Genomic DNA, 21210 nt, shown 5'->3' on the forward strand with positions numbered 1-21210 from the left:
TGGAAGGAAAAATGGGGGTGAACAGACTAGAGTCATACACGGTGCATCAGAGGTTGGCAAACCTGGCGGATAAATACATCATAGACATTGAGAGTACTAAACATTTGAAAAGAAGTAACAGATTAGACTTCGAGCCTAAAGATTTCGAGCACATGAGGTCTACCGGAATGAAGGCACACCTCAAAGAAATACTGCAGAGTGCTCAAATTTGGAGAGCCTTAGAGAAATGGGAAGGCAGATGGGCAAATAAGAGAGATAAAGAGAAAGGTGATGGTCCGGAACCAAAGCAGGCTAAAGCCGCACCGGACTCGGGGGACAATAAAAATGTTACCAATGAGAAAGACAGCCGGAGGGGTTCTAGTCCATGTACCGTGGTCTAGAGGTGACATCCTGTCATTCACAAATGATTATCCCAGGTTGAGAGAAAAGCCGATAGAGTGGTACCAGCAGACAGACAGATTTGTGAAGCTTGCGAAATGTCTCTGGGAGGACTTGAATACCCTGTTTGAGATTATAGTTCCACCTGATTTATGGCTTGAGTGCAAGAGCGGCATAGATTGGCCGATAGAGGAGCCGGCAAGGGATAAGGTTACTGGAGCACCATCCGCAGAAGTGATGAGGTACTATCATAAAGTGTTTGAGTTTTTGAAGCAAAAAGTGTTGCAGAAAGTGACTGATTGGCAGAAAATTGATCGAACATCACAGGAGGCCAAAGAGTCGATTCATGCTTACTATGAGAGATTGTTGAAAGCATTCAAACATTACAGTGGCACTGAGGTCATTGAGCCGAAAGACATGAATCATCTTGTGTTCAGGTTTGTTGAAGGGCTGAGACCAGAAATTAGCCAGATGATTAATAATCATTTGATCTGTTGGCAAGCAAAGCCGATTGATGAGGTGTTGCAGTATGCGAAATACTGTAGTGACGAGATTGAGTTGAAACAGAGAAAGTTGAAGGAGAAGATGATGGTGATGCAGATTAAGGCAGCGCAAGCAGGGATGCAGGGGAATGGAATACAGCAGGTGGTACAGCAGCAACCGCAGGGGAATGGAATGTTTCAGACGCAACCAAGAGGTCGAGGACGAGGAGGTTTTGTGAACCGTGGTCCAGGTATAAATACTGTTGTGGTACAAAATGATGTGCAGGGGATGAAAAAGGTGTCACCATGTCACGCGTGCGGGGGTGTGGGGCACTGGAAGCAGGAATGCCCAATGGTGGTGCAGGATGGTGTTGTTCAACAAAGCAATGATGTCGGTATATTTCAAAATGTGAAGGGTCCAAAAATGAGGGGCCAAAATCAAAATTTTCAGAACAACATGGTGCAGATGCAGGGTCTCCAACCTATGCAATAGATGCAAATGCCACGTGTTCAACCAGCACAAATGCAGCAGGCACAACAGCAGATTCCCATGGTACCTAGACAGCAAATGCAGATACCATTAGCTCCAATGGGACAGCAACAGGTGATGCTTCCTCAACAGATCACCGGTCAAACAATGAGTCAAAATAACACAGTACAACAGTTCCCATTGCGTGATGAGGATGGAATAAACGATGAATGGTTGGATGATTGTTCAGACAGTGAGGAGTGCCGGCTTGCACCTTCCCTAGAAGTAGACCAGAGGGGACCCTATGTTGAGGGAAAGGTGATGGGTCATAAGGTCTTATTCCTAGTTGATACAGGAGCTACACGCTCTACAGTTAGAAGTGCAGAGGTTCCGAAATTACCACTTTCGGGGCGTACCATAAGAGTGGTAGGAGTAGCAAACCAGTTCCTGACAAATCCGATTACAGATCCAGTCCAAGTTGAGATTGGTAACTTCCAGAGATTACACAAATTTTTAGTCTGTGACTCGAGCCCTGTATCCTTACTGGGAAGAGACTTACTGTGCAAAACAAGGTGTTTGATTACCTGTTCCAATGAAGGGATTGAGGTGCAGACAAACAGTGATGATGAAGGGGACGAAGGTCAGTTTCCAGAGTTAGAGACGGAGACCGCAAATGAGGAATACCCTTTGATAACCCTATTCCCGATGCTTACAGGAACTGATCTACCACCTGAGTTGCAGGGAACAGTGACAGAGAAAGTGTGGGACCTGACAGGAAAGGAAGTGGGACTAATAAAAGGAGTAGAACCGGTTAAAGAAGAGGTGAAGCCGAATGCAGTGTTTCCCCAGGTACCGCAGTACCACATGGCACAAGACGTCCTCATTCAAGTAGCGCAGATGATTGAGGACTTTGTGAAGCAAGGGGTTCTGAAAGAAGTGCGGAGTAGCCTGTGTAATTCACCAATAATGGGTCTGAAAAAGCCTTGTGGGAAAGTTTGAATTGTTCCAGACCTGAGGAAAATAAATGAGATAGTGGTAAAGTGTTGCCCCATAGTGCCAAATCCAGCTGTGATCATGTTTCAGGTTCCGTGTGATGCAGAGTGGTTCACAGTTGTGGACCTGTCTCAAGCATTCTTTTCGGTGCCTCTTCATTAGGATAGCCAATTTCTCTTCAGTTTCGAATTCCTGGATAAGGTTTACAGTTGGTGCAGAATTCCTCAAGGGTTTTCTGAGTCACCTTCCATCTTCAATCAGATACTAAAGAAGGACTTGGAGTCATTAGAACTGCCTTTCAGTTCGACATTAGTGCAGTACATTAATGATTTATTAATTGCATCCAGAACAAAAGATGACTGCAGGTAATACACAATTGCCTTACTAAACCATTTGGGAAAGAATGGACATAAAGGGGGTGATTCCAACTCTGGCGGGCGGCTACCGCCGCCCGCCAGGCGGAAACTGGCATTTGGCCGCCACGTGGCCAAAATTCCACAGCCCCCATTTTGACATTTCTAACCAAGTTAGCGCCCGCCGGCCCAGCGGGAATGAGGCCGCAATACAGTAGCCGAATGGAGCCGGCGGTGTTGCGGCGGTGCGACGGGTGCGGTTGCACCCGTCGCGCTTTTCACTGTCTGCCATGCAGACAGTGAAAAGCAGGCCGGGGCCCTGTTAGGGGGCCCCAGGACACCCGTTACCGCCAGCCTCTTCCTGGCGGTGAAAACCGCCAGAAACAGGCTGGCGGTACGGGGGTCAGAATCCCCAGGGCAGCGCTGCTTGCAGCGCTGCCCTGGAGGATTCTCCCAGCCGGAGCAAAAACGGCGGATGACCGCCGGCCCTGGCAATCCGACCGCGGCTTTACCGCCGCGGTCGGAATGGGGATTGAAGCACCGCCAGCCTGTTGGCGGTGCTTCCGTCATTCGTGGCCCTGGCGGTCCAAGTCCGCCAGGGTCAGACTGACCCCCAAAGTGTCCCCAAAGAAGCTGCAATACTGTCAGAAAGAGGTCAAATACTTAGGTCACCTGATTGAGAAAAGGTCGAGAAAAATATCCAAGGAAAGAGTGACAGCCATACTGCAGATGAATCCCCCGATAACAAAAAGAGACGTTAGGATGTTTTTGGGAATGGTGGGCTACTTTCGTCAGTGGATCCCCAACTTCTCAATTATCTTTTAATCCTTGGTGAGAATGACTGTTAAAGAAGTTCAGGATGGCCCGGGTGCCATAACCATGTCCGAGAAAGAGATGAAGGCATTCATGGAATTGAGGGAAAGTATGTGCAGGGCACCAGCTTTAGGTATGCCTGATTACACAAAGCCTTTTGTACTGTTTTGTCATGAACGTGATGCTTGTTCTTTGTCTGTCCTGACACAGGTCCATGGAGGTGCAAACCGCCCAGTAGCATATTTTTCAGCTACTTTGAACCCAGTCGCAGCAGTCTTACCGGGTTGTTTGCGTGCAGTTTCAGCAGTTGGCCAAAGCCTCACCCAGTGTAAAGGAATAGTGATGGGACATCCTTGAACAGTAATGGTCCCCCATTCAGTTGAAATTCTGTTAACCCGAACCAAGACGCAGCGTATGACAAATGCACGTCTTACTAAATACGAGACAATTATACTGGGGTCACTGAATGTATCCCTTAAGAGATGTACTGTATTGAACCCAGCAACTTTACTTCGTATTGATAATGCAGACATTAATGATGCCGAGGAAGTAGAACATGATTGTCTTGAGGTAACAGATCTGTGCACCAAACCAAGGCTTGATATTAAAGATACCCAACATGAAGAAAATGATTACATTATCTTTGTTGATGGTTCATGCTTGAGAGACGCAGTAGTTGTACTGAGAGCTGGGTATGCCGTGTGTACAATCACTGGTATCTTAGAAGCTTCCTGGCTTGAAAGAGTGTACGCTGCTCAAGTGGCTGAATTAATTGCTCTTACTAGAGCATGCCACGCAGCCGAAAACCTGAAAGTCACTATCTATACTGACAGCAGATACGGATTTGGAATTGTACATGATTATGGCCAGTTATGGTCACCAAGGGGTTTCATGACCTCTTCTGGTTCTCCAGTGAAAAATGGCAAAAAGATTAAAGATTCGTTGCATGCGATTCAGTTACCTCTTGAAATTGCCATGGTAAAATGCAATGCTCATGTGAAGTCACAAGACTTTGTGTCAATGAGAAATGGATATGGAGATCAAGTCGCAAGGTTTTGTGCATTGAATTGTATATCGTTTCGAGATCAGTGGGAATTGTTACCTGAAATTGAAAATGAAACATGCTTAAACTTTGCATTAAGGGTGGTTGACACATTAGATGAGCTAAAATCACTGCAGGGACGTGCCAGCAAAGAGGAGAAACGTTCCTGGCAGAGAATGCAATGCGTACAGAGATTTGATGACTTATGGGTTTCAGAGGAGGGAAAAATGGTTTTGCCAAACAGTCTTTTGTCACAGTTTGCGAGGTTTTACTATGGTCAGACACATGTAGGGAGAAACACAATGATCAGGTTGTTCAAAATCGATTGGTTCAATCCAAAATTGAGACAAGCTGCAGAAGTCATCTGTCACAGGTGCATCATCTGTCAGCAGATAAATGCAGGAAAAGGGACTGTGGTGAATTTGAGCCACGTTGGGAGAGCTGGAGGTCCGTTTAGCAGGATGCAGATGGATTTTATTGCGATGCCTGTGTGTGGAGGATTGAGGTAAGTGTTGGTAGTTGTGTGCATTTTCAGACACTGGATTGAAGCTTACCCTACACATAGGAATGACAGTCTCACAGTAGCAAAGCTGTTGCTTAGGGAGTTGATACCACGTTTCGGGTTTCCGATCTCTTTAGAATCAGATAGGGGCAGACACTTCGACAATGAGGTGATTAAGCTCTTGTGTGCCGCATTAAACATTGAGCAGAAGTTGCATTGTAGCTATCGCCCTGAAGCATCAGGACTAGTGGAGCAGATGAATGGTACCTTGAAGTCGAGAAAGGCAAAAATGTGCGCAGCTACCAATTTGAAGTGGTCAGATGCATTGCCTTTAGTGTTGATGTCAATGAGAAACACCCCTGACAAGAAAACAGGACTGTCTCCTCATGAAATTCTCATGGGCCGAGCTATGCGATTGCCCGCAGTACCTGCAAATGCTCTTGTGAATATCACGGATGATATGGTGTTGGACTACTGCAAGGGTCTGGCTGACGTGGTCCGCTCTTTCTCTCACCAGGTGGAGGCTACCACATTGCCACCGATAAGTGATCCAGGTCACACCCTGAAAGCCGGTGACTGGGTGGTTGTCAAGAAACACGTGAGGAAGTTGGAACTGGAGCCACGTTGGAAGGGGCCGTATCAAGTAATACTGACAACTACTACTGCTGTGAAATGTGCAGGTCTTCCAAATTAGATACATGCCAGTCACACAAAGAACTGATGAGGAACTTGAAGTGTCCAAAACAACAGCTGCAGAGAAGGAAGTCTCAGGGCCGGACAGTATTCAAAGGGGAACTGAGACTGAAGGAGAGCCCGCTGAGGACGGCTTAATCACTCAAAACGAGATCCAGAGGAGTGACAGTGAGCCTATCTCAGCTGGGTCATCAGGGGAACCGACACAGAGAAAGGTTCTCCCAGAAGCAGATGGATACAGGTTTGAAATTGAGCCCATAACTGACTCTGAAGGCAAAGGGAGTGAAGCAGAAGGAAGTCGAGGTGTTCTGACTCCTCTTGAGCTGCTTGCAGAGCCATCAAGAGAAAACACTATAGCACAAGAGGAGGGTGCTGTTCAACGTCCTGAAAGGCCAAGCAGAAAGAAAACAATTAAAGGAGATAATTGGCCGGAACCACAAGCTGCAGGAGAGAAAGTGATCCCTAATGAAACAATAGAGGAAGAAGTTGGTACAACCAGGAAAGAAGATCTTAGTGAAGGAGAGTTGCAGGGTGATCGCAAACTGAAAGGAAAAAGAGTTGCAAACAGAAGGTACGCAGGTCCTGAATGGGCGTATGCAACATCAGCTGAATGGCAACAAGAATTCTTGGCGTTCTGTTTTGATCGCGAGGTTCCGGGTCAATACTACGGCACCTGAATCTAATTTTAGAAAGAGACTGTGTTGAATTGAAATAGAAAATTAAAAGCTGATAATCTGAGAAAAGAGGCTGATAAATTACCGGATGTGACACTGTTAACCTGATTTCACAAAGGGGTCCTGGAGTGAGTAAATCGCTGTAAATACTCGCAGAGAAAGAGAGAGACTTTGCACAGAGAAAGAAAGAAAAAAGAAAAAAAATAACTTTTATATCGTCCTCAATTTGATTGCTTGCTTTGTATTATTCTGTTGTCTGATTCTTTACAGATCATGAGTTACACTAGAGATAATACTAATAGTAATAAGGGTAGGATGTGTTGGTGGTTGAGTGTTATTCTGGGAATTGTGTGTGCAATAATAATTATAGGTGTGATTGTGGGAATGCCATTGGTGGATAAGAAAGTGACTAACAATGCTCAAATCCTGAAACTGCTACACTAACACTGTGGGAGAAGTTTGAGTAGGATGCAAAATACTTGCATGAGGGAACTAATTCAAAAGGGGAGCTATCTACTAATGTCTTCTATCGCTTGCTGAATGAGTATGTTGACACAATGGATGCGAAGAATTGCTATGTGTGCACAAAGATTTGTTCATCAGTACAAGAAGGGGTTACTTATCATAGTCTGCCACTAACCTACGGGATAAGCTGTAGTTTGCTGTTAACAAGATTCTATGATCAAGAACATGTTCAATACTTCTATTCTAACTCAGATGTAGTGTTTTCCTTTGTGCCTGTGATTGAGTTTCTAAATAAATTAGCTAAAGAACACAGCATAAAATTAGTTAGGGGTTTCTTTGAGCCGACACTGACATTTGGGACAGCTTATGCGCACCGCAATAACCTAACCTGCTTACTAACACCTGTAGAAAAGAGCTACTTAGATCACACCGATGATAGATGGAAAGACGCTTGCAAATTATTATGCTTACACTGCAATAAAGACACAGGGCAAGTTAGCTATATATGCATTACACGTAGGAAGGCTTTGTATATATAGGCCAAAATCTGAGCATGACACATGCGTTTTTGTTTCAGAGTAAATGGACATTCATGTTAAATGGACAGGATCCAGCGATCCCTGGGATCTATTATATATGTGGACTTAATGCTTATTACCGTCTTCCAAAGGGATGGTATAGGACATGTTATTTGGGAATAGTTTTTCCCAAGATCTACCAGATTAATGACTTAAAACAAATTCCTAAAATGTCTGAATTACAACATACTAGACAAAAGAGAGAGACAGCGGCTGCTGTCGTTGGTGACATAATAATAAAAAGATTAGAGGTATGCTTACTAACCTAACAAGAGATAGTGCAGATTTGAAAGAGCTGAGGAACCTGGAGTTTGGGAAAAAGTTGGGAAAGGAATTACCAAAGTAGGGAATTGGTTCAGTAGTATTTGGAATGGGGTACTTGCAAAAAGAAAGAGAGAGACTTTGCACAGAGAAAGAAAGAAAAAAGAAAAAAAAGAACTTTTAGATCGTCCTCAAGTTGATTGCTTGCTTTGTATTATTCTGCTGTCTGATTCTTTACAGATCATGAGTTACACTAGAGATAATAGTAATAGTAATAAGGGTAGGATGTGTGGTTGGTTGAGTTCTATTCTGGGAATTGTGTGTGCAATAATAATTATAGGTGTGATTGCGGGAATGCCATTGGTGGATAAGAAAGTGACTAACAATGCTTCAAATCCTGAAACTGCTACACTAACACCATGGGAGAAGTTTGAGCAGGATGCAAAATACTTGCATGAGGGAACTAATTCAAAAGGGGAACTATCTATCAATGTCTTCTATCGCTTGCTGAATGAGTATGTTGACACAATGGATGCGAAGAATTGCTATGTGTGCACAAAGATTCCTTCATCAGTACAAGAAGGGGTTACTTATCATAGTCTGCCACTAACCTACGGGATAAGCTGTAGTTTGCTGTTAACAAGATTCTATGATCAAGAACATGTTCAATACTTCTATTCTAACTCAGATGTAGTGTTTTCCTTTGTGCCTGTGATTGAGTTTCTAAATAAATTAGCTAAAGAACACAGCATAAAATTAGTTAGGGGTTTCTTTGAGCCGACACTGACATTTGGGACAGCTTATGCGCACCGCAATAACCTAACCTGCTTACTAACACCTGTAGAAAAGAGCTACTTAGATCACACCGATGATAGACGGATAGACGCTTGCAAATGATTATGCTTACACTGCAATAAAGACACAGGGCAAGTTAGCTATATATGCATTACACGTAGGAAGGCTTTGTATACATAGGCCGAAATCTGAGCATGACACATGTGTTTTTGTTTCAGAGTAAATGGACATTCATGTTAAATGACAGGATCCAGCGATCCCTGGGATCTGTTATATATGTGGACTTAATGCTTATTACCGTCTTCCAAAGGGATGGTAGGGGACATGTTATTTGGGAATAGTTTTTCCCAAGATCTACCAGATTAATGACTTAAAACAAATTCCTAAAATGTCTGAATTACAACATACTAGACAAAAGAGAGAGAGACAGTGGCTGCTGTTGTCGGTGACATATTTGGAGCCATAATTCCTTCAGTAGGGGTTATCTTAAACTCCATAAAGATTCGAAAGTTGTCTACTATTGTGGATAACATGCTGACAAACTTCACAGGGGCTATACTCCTGATGGATACTGAACTTGCTTCGGAAAGAGCTATGACTCTTCAAAACCGGCTTGCTTTAGACATTCTTTTAGCGAAGAGTGGCGGAGTCTGTAAAATGCTTAATGAGCACCATTGCTCTGCATTCATTCCTGAGAATAGTAAAAAGATTAGAGGTATGCTTACTAACCTAACAAGAGATAGTGCAGATTTGAAAGAGCTGAAGGAACCTGGAGTTTGGGAAAAAGTTGGGAAAGGAATTACCAAAGTAGGTAATTGGTTCAGTAGTATTTGGAATGGGGGACTTGCAAAAATATTAGGGGGTATGTTGATTGTCCTGATTTGTCTATTTGGACTATGGTTATCATGCAAAATTAATAAAATAATTAAAAGAGATTTGGCAAAACGTAATAAAAGAAAAGAGGAAAAAGAAAAAGAGAAAATGTTCAAAGAAATTTGGGAAAGATCACATAGGGAGGAAGAAACTGAGATGCGCAATCTAAAGAAAATGAAAGGTTGTGAAGGGAAAGATTTTGTGTGATGACAAGTGTCATCAGAGGAGGGACTGAGAGAGCGTAGCTTATATACTTAGAAATTAATATGAAATGTTATGTTAAGAATATAATTTTGCACTAATAATAAAAGTTATAAGTTAAAGTTCTGCTAATAAATCATTAGGCCTTAGTTAGCATGAGTCGAGGCCTAGCTGCCTGGTTTCATATTAAATGTGTTTTTCTAACGTGCAGTGTGCTGACTTGCTGAAGGACATGAACTCGTGTTTTTTCCAAAGCTAAAAGATGAATGTAACTGTAGTAGATCCGTTCTCCAGAAATTCGACTTTCTTAGTGAAACATTCTTGCTGAATGCAACAGTGTAGACTACTCACAGGTACAAGGTCGCCTGAACCGGTACAGACAATGGAACCACTGACTGAAGATGCAAAGAGGACCACAAGAGTATGAAATAATACCGGACATTCTACCCACTGAAGACGTCAATCATAAGGACCAATAAACTACGTGAGAACTGTTATGGGGTGACAAATTTAATGAAGTCATTGAAATTCTATTGGAGCGAGATAGTGGGGTACTGACCCCAACCAATTAACTTTTAGGGGATTGTACAACGGAAAAGGGATAAAGACCCTTGACACAAGGGAGTAAATCAGAATAGGAGACTAGGAGATAGATGAGAGGGAGATGCTGTCGCGTTTTGCTATGACCCAGACACTTTGTCACTCTACATAGAGACTTTGCTGTTTGGTTCTTAAAACCATCCTTGCCTTATATTGCCAGTTTACACTTTACCTCCCTATGAGGGAAGTGCCCTTTACCCGACTGCTGAATTCCTGATGGCGAATCGACTGATGTCCTGAGGACGAAGACCGAACCTGTATGCTGACCCAATACGGAGGGTAATTATATGACAATGAAATTGTAATTGTCTGATTTTCCTTTCTAGGTACCTACTGCTTCTTTTGACAGAGACCGTAGTTAGATGTTTTTCTAAATTGGTGTTGCTAAATTGTTTTGCATGAAGCCCAACATGGCAATGCTAATTCAAGGTTAGATGAGGGGTTCACTAAACAGACACAAATAGACAAATGACTGAATCTATGCTTTATTGAATAACGTGATAATGATACTCTGCTAAGGATAACCTATGTTGACGTCGTGCTATATTCTAATATTCGTGATTCTTGCTTTAAATCTTATCAGAGTTGCCATATTGTGACTATGCTAATGTGTTTCTTGATTTTGAGACTAATAAATGTGCTAGTAGAATTGTAAACAATAGGGAATAAACTTCATATAATAGTACTAAACTGGTGTGGTTATTCATGACTGCTAGGTCATGGTGGTTTCTGAGTTTTATTGATGTCTTTGACTAATCTGAATTGTCTTATTGTGGTAAATATTGATAACGTTATTGACATGCTGATTAGTTGTCTTGTCCTAAGGTGTCTTCAATCAGGTTCAAAAGATTCATTGGCCTAAAACGATTCCCAAAGTGTGTAAATTGGTCATAAAGGGACACGTTAACAATAACAAAACAAAAAAATTGGTGACCAGAAAAAATGATGTCATAAAATTATGAAAGTATTGAGGCAGAAAAATGTTGGACAACCCAAATATCTTTTGTATAGAAGATCAATGCACTGGGAAATTCACATTTCTCCCAAGAAATTCTTATAAGTTTGAGATGCTCCTTTGAGCAAGCTGCAGAGGGAAATAATCTGGTATTTTTAAAAGGCTCTTCTAGTAGCCAGGGCTATTAAAATCAACTACCAAATCAGCTGCACCTGACAGGAAAGATCACACACCCTCGTTGACTAAAGTTATCTGTGTCCCCAGTCCCTTTTCCAAGTATGAGATCCTGGAAACAGAACTGTTTCCTCAGTCACTTTTAACGATGTGGGACTGAGGGAGGAAGCATTATACAAGTCTTCATAATAGATTCCTCAGAACATGAAATAAAAGGAATTTGAGACTCTTCCCTCATACCAAAGGAGGTCCGAATTGGACAGAGATACAGTACCTAAGACTTTTGCAAAGATATACCAGAAAATTGTTTTTTCTGTAGATAAGCACCTCAATACATCCTCTGAACCAGCACACCAACAGTTTCCCCATGCACTTTGAGTCTTCCCTTGTACCAACATATATTAGATACACGAATAGAATGATCAGGACATGTTTATGTAGGCTCTATTCTACTCATGACATGGACAAGACAATTCATGTGGACTCTTTGTCGGCCAGTTTGGTTGGTTACAGGTCTATGGCCAAAGACCCAACATCCAAAAAATATAGATTCTGCAATTAAAAAAGCCTGTGCTGGTGTACATCTAACTATAAAACCAGGAATTTTCTGAGTCAGTTTCAGTTTATTAATAACTTTATTTGGTTGTTTCCAACCATAAAGTGCATTCATTAGACATTACAAACAATGAAAATAACCCAACTACCGACCTAACATGCAATATTTAATCATGCAATATGAAAAAGCCATTCGTCTTGGTTCCCTACGACCCTAAAGTGCCTTACTCAAACATCTGTAAACTCTCAAACACATTTTATCATTCAATTTAAACTTTGTGTCCTAGAAAGCTAAAAAAAAAAAAAACTTAAACTCATCTAACATTAAAATCACAGTACAACTGGATGAAAAGTCAAATTAAAGTTAATGGAGTGCATCAAGGGCTGGGTTAACAGTAAAAATGGGACCAGTACACTCGACTCTTACTCTGAAGGGGCTTTATGAAGGATATTATTTATTATGCTAACAAATGTTACCCCGCTGCACACTAAAGGAATTGACGTGCCCACTAGCCAGGTGATTACAGCTTGACTACACAAGCATATGTCCAGCTCCCGAAAGATTGGTTTTAATACCTGCTTTCCATAATCCAGAACTCTTGGACATGTGCACATTAGATGACAAAGTGATTCAAGTTTATAGCCACTTAAGCAGCAGTTTTGGTCAATCATCCCACCCTTCAATGCAGGAGAGAGTTCTTTAAACTCAAGTATGCCAAATCAAAAAAACTAAAACCGCTGTTTAAGGACATGATGGAAATGCATACCAATGTATGCCTGATGTTTCCAGCTGGTGTAAGATTTCAGCTGGTGTAAGAATGTGTAGAGTCTATGTCAGCCAAACCCTTATTTCTCATTTCAAAGAACTTTTCAGGGCTATTCAGGAGGGTTATGAATGATCAGCACTAGAATCCACAGAAATACTAGTAGAATTTGTTTCTGACCTGCTACAATGAATCTTTATCTAAGAGATTGGCAAACTAATATAGTGCAGAAATAGGCAGTATTATGCACGTCTTTTGAGGGAAGCAAAACTCCCTTTGCAGTTTAAGAAGAAACCTTCCTTTTTAAGCACTCCAGCTCTTCAAATCAAGCAACAAACAAATTATCTTTTCAGCAGACGTCCTGAAGACCTGTTTTAAAATCTTAAAATACAAAGAAACACTGTGGTAGAAGTTTAGAAGAGTCAGTCTGTACAAAACAGAAAGTCCTCCTTTCCACAAACAAATCTCAGAACTCCCTGAATATGCCAAAGAATGGCCAGAATGGCCAGTTGGAGGCACCATGTTTCATTTCAAGTGGGCCTGTGAAGTGTCCACTTCAGAGGCCTAGGTCCTGAAAACTGTCAGAGAGGGCCACCAATTTCAAATGTTCTCCAGTACCTCCTTAACCAGCACACTTTGTGCAAGAAGTAAGCAATGTTTTCTGTGACTCATTCCTACATAACGAAGAGAGTTGTCAGACCAGATCCAAAACTAGAACATGGAAAGGAGTTACACTGCCATCTTCTTGGTTGATTATAGATTTAAGGAACGCCAATAAGTGAATTCTAAAAATTCTGTTCAATATGGAGACACTTCAAAAGAAAATTATTTTAAAGGAATGATACATCAAGAGTTTTCCCTGGGCCTCACAGATGCATAATTTGACATGCCCAACACAGTAGTTTATATGCTTCTGAGATTTTACATTTTATAAATAAATATGCTTCAGGTTGTGTCTTTTAAAATCAAGACATGAACCAAGAGTATTACCAAAGATAATGGCGCCCTTGGTCTCTCGCCTTCATCTAACAAGGATGGCCCGTATACACATCATTGACAGATTCATGCTCCATCAAGGGAAAAAGCACTAAAGAGTCTGCAAGCAGAACAGAAGATTTTGACTCAACATGGATTAATCAACTTTCCAAAATGCCAGATGAATCTATCTAAAGACAGGGTATTTATAGGAACCCACTTCACAACAATAACTTGGGAATTATATTACTTAAGTAAAACAAGCAGAAAAAGACTGATTCTTTCTTCTTAGTTGTACCAGCATCAAGCCCTGCTTCAGCTTTAGAAAAATGTGGCGGGACACATGGTGCCAAGCGTGTTTCTAGTACCTTGGGCAAGGCTGCATATTCAATCAAGCCTCGTTGGTCTACAGAAGTTCTGTGATCCTGCACCTATGAACTCTGTGATGATTCCTGTGACTGTTCAAATCTCCATGCTTCAACAGTAGCACTAGCGAGAGGCCTTCCTCTACGTCTTCCTTTGGTGTACACGATTGATGCGGGGGCAAAGGGCTTATGAGCGACTCTGCTGGGTGTTAATGTAGGGCAAATAGACTTACAAGGAAAGACTGCCATCTTCAAACTGTAGAAAACTGTTCTACAAGCACCAATTTGTTTTCAAACATTTCTTCAGCATCAATATGTGCTTATGTAGTCAATCTTCTGACTAAGGCATACACAAACAACTAGGGGAGTACCAGGTCTACACCTCTTACTCTAGTAGCAATGAAGATTAGACCATGAGCAGAACTTAGTCTATGTTCCCTAAAAATTGTTCACACCAGGCAGACAGATTAAGCAGAGTCTTTCTCTCATCCCAAGAGCAGTCTTTTGCCAAAAATCATCAGGGTAGTATCAGAGATTTGGAGAACCCTTTCTATATTTGTTTGCATCATAAGAGAACACTCACGATTCAAGGTGTTATTCTTGATATCCTACATCAGAAGCATGGGGAGTGGTTAGCCGGCTTACACCTTTGCAACTTCTTTATCAGCTTTCTACTATTACTCCTATCCCTACCTTTCATCAGAGAATTCAAAAAGCAGCAGTGATAAGAGTCTTTCTGTTTTTTGCCTCAAAGTTTGTTTTTTGTTTCCGCAATCCTCTGTCTCTGTCCCCTCATTGGAACATTACACACTTTGTTACCTCTTAGAGCACCAGGGTGACTTTCTCTTAAACGCCTGCCTCTATCAAACTATACGTTGAGAGGATCAGGCTACAAAGAAGGGGTATCACACTCAAATTGGTAGAAGCCATTCAAAGATGCAGAAAGAGTAATCCCAGTGCACTTAGCTGAAACCATTTAAAGATGCAAATAGAAAAGTGAAAAAATGACTTATTTTGTTTCATCAGTAGTCCAGGAACTACGCAAGGCTTTAGGAATACAACATTTATACTATACCAATCACTCTGAGCCTTCCAAGAGGATAAGCAACTTATTAGGACACTGAAAAATAAAATATCTAAGATGCAAATAAAATAAACATAGATGGCCTGATGCCCTGCCCACAGAACTAATGTTGACAATGTCAACTAAGTTAAGTTCATGCGAAATATTCAAGGCCATATCTATGATTCTCCCATCCACTCATTCGGTGCCTCCAGGATTAATTCATTTGTACTGGTCTGCTGATGTGATGTTAGGATATTGCAAACAACTGATTCACTGTCGCAACAGCTTCCCATGTACACACTGTCTTGCCCACCCCTATGACTGAAGGCTATCACAATCTGCAGACAAACAATTGTCTCCATGTGAAGGTCCATTAACAAAAGTCATTGTTTTAACCCTGGAGACAACGCTCAGTCCAGAATCTGTTCAACACCATCATCAAGTGCCAAGGATTGCCCACTTGAATCCATTCATCGAATTGTAAGAAGATTACAGAGCTGAGACACTGAATCATCTATAACAGAAGCTCTTGCCCTGGAGGAGTCACAACAAAAATGCTGCCTCTGGTCTACAAATCCGGTAGTGGAAAGCCTCCTAGCTACCTGATCCTTCGTCGACTCTTGTCGGCCCTCTTAGCAGCAACCCTGTTTGACTGGTTAATTGTCTTGCAGTGCTAAGTGGGGGTGAAGAAGTCAACCACAGGGATCCCACTGACATCTAGTACTAAGTAATCGATCTGCAAAGACAATACTTTCCTGCAGGTTACAAATAAGTTCAAGACAGAACTATGCCTTTTTTCATGCCGACTGTGCTTCCAAGTACCCATTGACTGAAATGGTGTGCCCCCATGATCCAAGGCTGCAGCATTTTGCATCATGATAACATTACTGCTTTGGAACCCAACCTAAAACTGATGTACAAAGGAGATCAAACTTGAAAACATGGCAGCAATAGCAACACAATGGCATGAACAATGGGTGAAGGCACTACCTTGGTGAGCTCTGACCTGGTAGAGATGTACAGAAGGTGAAATGATTTGGATCCAGTGCAGGAACTGGAAAGAAATCACTCCCGGAACACATAAATTGGGGGTCAAAGTGTGGCAGAGGAAAGGGGGTGGAGTCATGAGGGGCAGAGCTTTAAAAGCAGACTTTAACAGCCAACTTGTACATTTATTTAAAAACAAAAAATCTGCTCAGAGATTGGCAATAAGGGCAAATGTGACATTAAATCTGTTCTAGTTCACTTAACTGCTCATAATCGGGTGAGTAGCGCACTTAACAAGTGATTGACTGATAAGGAAGCAACATTTTACAATAGCTTACAGAGTTAAGGCACCTTCTGCCAAGATCTTTGTGTGCCCAGCAATGTTGAGGGAATTATAATGTCTACGAGTATGGATGATATGTAATTCCTACACCCTAAAATCATCATTGTGTTATGTCACTGTGTTTCCTGCACATTTAGTTTCACACTTGCATGATTTAATGTATCCATATGTGATATAAAACACCCTGATAACCTACACTGGGATGAGTAGTGCTTTTAAAAAATAAATAAAAAATAATGGGTGCCATTTAAATCATTAATTGTAAAATTACTCACACACATAGATGGTTCATTCTTAGAGTTCATACACATTTGTTACACGGGGCGTGAACAAAGTAAAAAACAGGGCTCCAAGTCACAGTTTCTCTAAAGTACTTGTGAAGTGATAAGCTATGTGCCTCCATTTCTTCCACTGCATAGCATCTGGGTGTTCAGCGCCAGATGGCTTCTGCCCGGTCATACTTAAACAAAATAAAGGCTAATGTCCCTTTAATTGAAGCATTTGTTTTGGGCTCAGCTGGGAATAGGAAAAAGCAAGCACTGGCACAGCTAATAGGTCTTATCTTTGAGATGATTGCCTCTGGCACTGCCTTTTGTTATTGCTGTACAGCTTGGGCATTGTTGACTTTGGCAATGATTTGTAGCCATGCTGGACAGTAGCCCAACTAAAAATAATAATGAAAACGAACTATGATGCATCCAGTGTTAATGCACTTTTAAGTTTTAAAAATGTGCATTAGCCCTAGTTGTGTCACAGTGTTTTAAAACTACTTTTAGCTACAATGCAAAGAATATGTGCTGCTGTACAGCATGGCTACGAAACACTGCCAAAGCAAATAGTTCTCACAGGTGAGACCTATTGGCAAAAGTAATAGGTCTACCCTGTGTGAGAGCTATTGGCTTTGTTGTCGTGGAGTGGCAAAGTGTGGCATACAGTGGAGTGACATTGTGAGGAGTGGCATCGGAAAGGGTTGAGAAAATGGACTGTGTCTAGTGGAGTAGAGTGACAGCGTGGCGTGGAGTGGCGTTGTGTGGCATAGAATGGCACAGTGTGGAATTATGTGCCAAGGCATGAAATTATAGGCAGTAGAGTAGAACTATGGGGCGTTGAGCTGTGTGACATTGATTTAAGTGGAATTAAGTGGCATGGAGAGGAATTATGTGGTATGCGATTATGTGACATAGAGGGAATTATGTGATGTGGAACTGTGTGGAGTGCAACTGTGTGAAGTGGTGTGGAATTATGTGTTGTGGAATTGTGCGGATTGCAACTGTGCAGGGTGCAATCGTAGGGAGCTAAATTATGTGGCAGGAAGTGTAATTATGTGATCGAGCCTGGTAATATGTGGTGTGGAATTATGTGGGATGAAGTGCAATTAAGTAGTATGCAGGGAAATTATGTGGCGGGAAGTAGAATCGTGTGGCACGGATCTGTGTGGTTTTGCTTAGAATTGTGAGGTGTGGAATTACAATTGGGTGGTGGGGAGTGCTGATTGCCTATGACCAATCACCTCGACTGTAACTGACCCCGCCAAAAAGCATTTGCAAAGTAAGTCCAAACCATTTCCACTAAGCAAGTCCCTTGAAGGCAGAGCGTTGCTGCCGTACCCTAATGTTAAGTTACCACAGTCTCTCTCCGGTAGGATGGGGAAAAAAGCATAACACATGTTCAATTCTAAAATATACGGTTCTGTGACACCGTATACAAGTAACTAGACGGGGTAAAACGCCCATATAAGCTTGTTCTCCCAGGGATCGCTTAATGGCTGCCCCTAACAAAGACCCTGACATTTCCGAACCTGCACTTGGGACAAGGAAGTGTCTCACAAGCAGCTCAATAACCAAATGGAAAGCTGACAGAAGAGCAGCTGACCAATCTCTACGGTCTGAGCACGGACCGAATCAGCATGCGCAAGGAGGAGGGGCCTGCAAGAGTCGACGTACAAAGTCGGCGTGGCTTTCGGATGCACGTTGCGCCACAGATGCTGCTGCGGGTGGAGCTTAAGCATGTACAAGAAAAAGTCTACTCACCTGCAGACCGACTCAGTTTACTCCGACACTCCAGTGGTGCCCGCCACGGACGGGGTGTGTGGCGGATAAATTCTGTACGAGAGGGCAATCTGAGCAACCAATGAAACCTGAGTTCTCCCAGCCAATCCAGAGCCAGCGATCTTCCCATCTCTTAAATAGTATGTTACTCCTTTCATAATTGGTTGTTACAACTTGGGACTCTCGACTCTGCGGTTTTCATACCAGCGGTCCTGCTCTTAAGTTTTTAATTATTAATGCAAATTAATATAGTGCGGACATTTCCTAAAGGCTGCAGACCGTTTTATAATAGAAACATTTCGTTTCGTTAAATGGAAGTTCCAGATGGTTTAAAATTAATAAATACTTCTAAAGTAGTCACAAGGTCGAGAATTACAAAAGGCAGATGTTCAAGGAGTACATACAGCAGTGAGCGGTTGAGGTAGTGTAGATGTCTGTGCCTAGAAGCGATTGCAGTTGCTTTGCTAAAATAGCTTTCATGGAGGAGGGCCTGCAGATCAGTTTTGACTCTAATGATGTGGTTGTGCAAAGATTTGGAGGGAATGAGTTCCAGATTCTGATTGTGCTTCCTGAGAAGTGCTGCAGCGCCACGGAATCCTAGCTATTACTCATACTGTATAGTGGATTCTGCTCTAGAGGTCAGTGAATCGAAGCAACATTGTGTTGTGTAATGGAATTCTCGGCATGCAACGCATGTCGAGAATTCTACATTCGGGAGAGACGGCTGGGCTGGAGTTGGATGGAGGAGAAGTGTCGGAGGTTGGCGAGGGATTTGCGTTTGTACTTACCATTTTGCTGTGTACCAAATAAATGCAGAAAGACTTGTGCCAGCCTGAAGAGCCTCTATTAACCTCATTACACAATAATCAACATAATCAAAGATATTTAACCTCAAACTATAACCACACCAGTTTGTTAAGAAGATGTATAAAATTTATTTCCCTGGATTAACAACGCTAATGTTATGAAAATAACTCTCAAACACAAATGGTAAGCATATAAAATTAATAGTGGTTGATTAGAACGTCTTATATACCTAAGTTCAATCACAACAATCAGACAAATAATCTCCAAAAGAATTACACTTATTAATTACACCAGAACTGGTAATAATGGCAAAGTATACATTAGTACAACACCCAAAAGATTTCAGTGTAAATCATGAGCATTCCCAGTTAAAACCATAACTAACCACAAATTAGCATTAACATGTTGGGCTTCATGTAAAATGAATTTAGAAACACAAATTTAGAAAACAACTCTTCAACTCGAGTTAACAATAAAAAAATATTATTAATATGCAGCAATCAAATTATAATTTGCAGCTGGTACCTGGAAAGCAAAAGAAACACAAATAACATCACAATGTCATATGTTACCCTATTTGATCATAACATGCAGACTACTTCAGCAAGGGGACACCTTCAGATATGTCTTCAGAAGAATCAGGCCTAACAACAGCTAAACCCACTCTGCTAATACGACTCAAACTATTAGCAGGAACACTGGAATCTGAATCTACATCTGTCTCACCTGTCTCATCCACCTCATCTGGCTCATCTGCCTAAAGAAGAATCCTGCTCAAGTTGTTATACTAATCTTTAAAAAGCTTATGGTTTGTCAGTTCATGGGGTGATTACGATTCAACCAATAGGAAATGTAATTGATAACCTAAGATACGACAACAGTACATTAACTAGAACATTTTCTCAACAGTAACTTTTCCTCTTCCATCTCGTCTGTAGCTCCATTGTTCCATTTCGCCCAAACTTCTCTTCCCAGGAAGAAACTTTTACAGTTGCAAACTCCACTTCCATCCTTGAGGAAGAAATCATGTATTAGTAACATTATCAAACAATAGAACATTCAACTTATACAATGCTCAGTTAAAACATGGCCTTGTAAGACATAATACAACAACCCACTAGAGGTAGCTGTGGACACATCTAATTAAGACACTGAATGCACATTTATGTAAGTATTGAATTATGGAAAAGAACAACAACATTTAGTTAGAATTTTGCTCAGTAAGGAACAGAAAATGAACTGTGGCGACCATTTTCAAAAGTAACCAGTTTTACACATTAACTCATTATACATTTAGTATACCATAATCATTATTAAACATGTTAGAAAATTCACACTCTCGCAATCCCTCTTCTGATGACTATTTATGTCATCACATCAATCTACAATAAATTCATTTATTATCATCAATTTTCAAAATTTAGGCCCTCATTACAACCCTGGCGGTTGGTGATAAAGTGGCGGTAATACCGCCAACAGGCTGGCGGTAACTACCACCAAGTTATGACCATGGCAGTGAGAACTCAGATAGACAGCCACTTTACTACACCGACCGCCAGGGGGGATTACAACAGCCACCACGGAGGTAGCCGCCTACAGCCAGACGGAAGTCAGTATTCCGCCCACCATATATGACCCTGGAAACTGCCACTTTTCTGGGGCAGTACCCATGACATTAAAAGCCTGGCAGAAACACATCACAGAAGGGAAAGGACTCACCTTTGGAGACACAGGGAAGAACCACGCTGCCATGGAGCCTGAATTTCAAATATTCCCAATGATATTCTACGTCCTGCTCCACCATGAACACCAACGCCGGCAAAGACAACCACGGTGAGTACAGCCGCCTAGCACACAAGGGAGTGGGGGAGGAAAATGAGAGTGACACACACACACACAACACACACACCCCCACACCATACACACAATCAGCTGCAGTAATAAAACATATTTACACCGTACCCCTGAGGAATAATGCAAGGACTACAGGAATGTGATG

General features: G+C 41.8%; 1 protein-coding gene across 2 annotated transcripts in view; it reads right to left on the minus strand.

Annotated features, from left to right (window-relative positions):
* The window catches only part of FAM120B (family with sequence similarity 120 member B), a 1000164-nt gene extending 981667 nt beyond the window's left edge, over window positions 1–18497 (minus strand). The window contains exon 1 of one of the 2 annotated variants that reach the window (XM_069235018.1): window positions 18387–18495. The gene's annotated coding sequence lies outside the window, so the exon portion shown is untranslated. Of the gene's footprint in view, window positions 1–18386 lie in introns of both variants that reach the window. The other variant, XM_069235019.1, reaches the window with a different exon arrangement.
* Between the last annotated feature and the right edge of the window lie 2713 nt (window positions 18498–21210).

This window comes from Pleurodeles waltl, chromosome 5 (assembly GCF_031143425.1).
Source record: "Pleurodeles waltl isolate 20211129_DDA chromosome 5, aPleWal1.hap1.20221129, whole genome shotgun sequence".
Lineage (NCBI taxonomy): Eukaryota > Metazoa > Chordata > Amphibia > Caudata > Salamandridae > Pleurodeles > Pleurodeles waltl.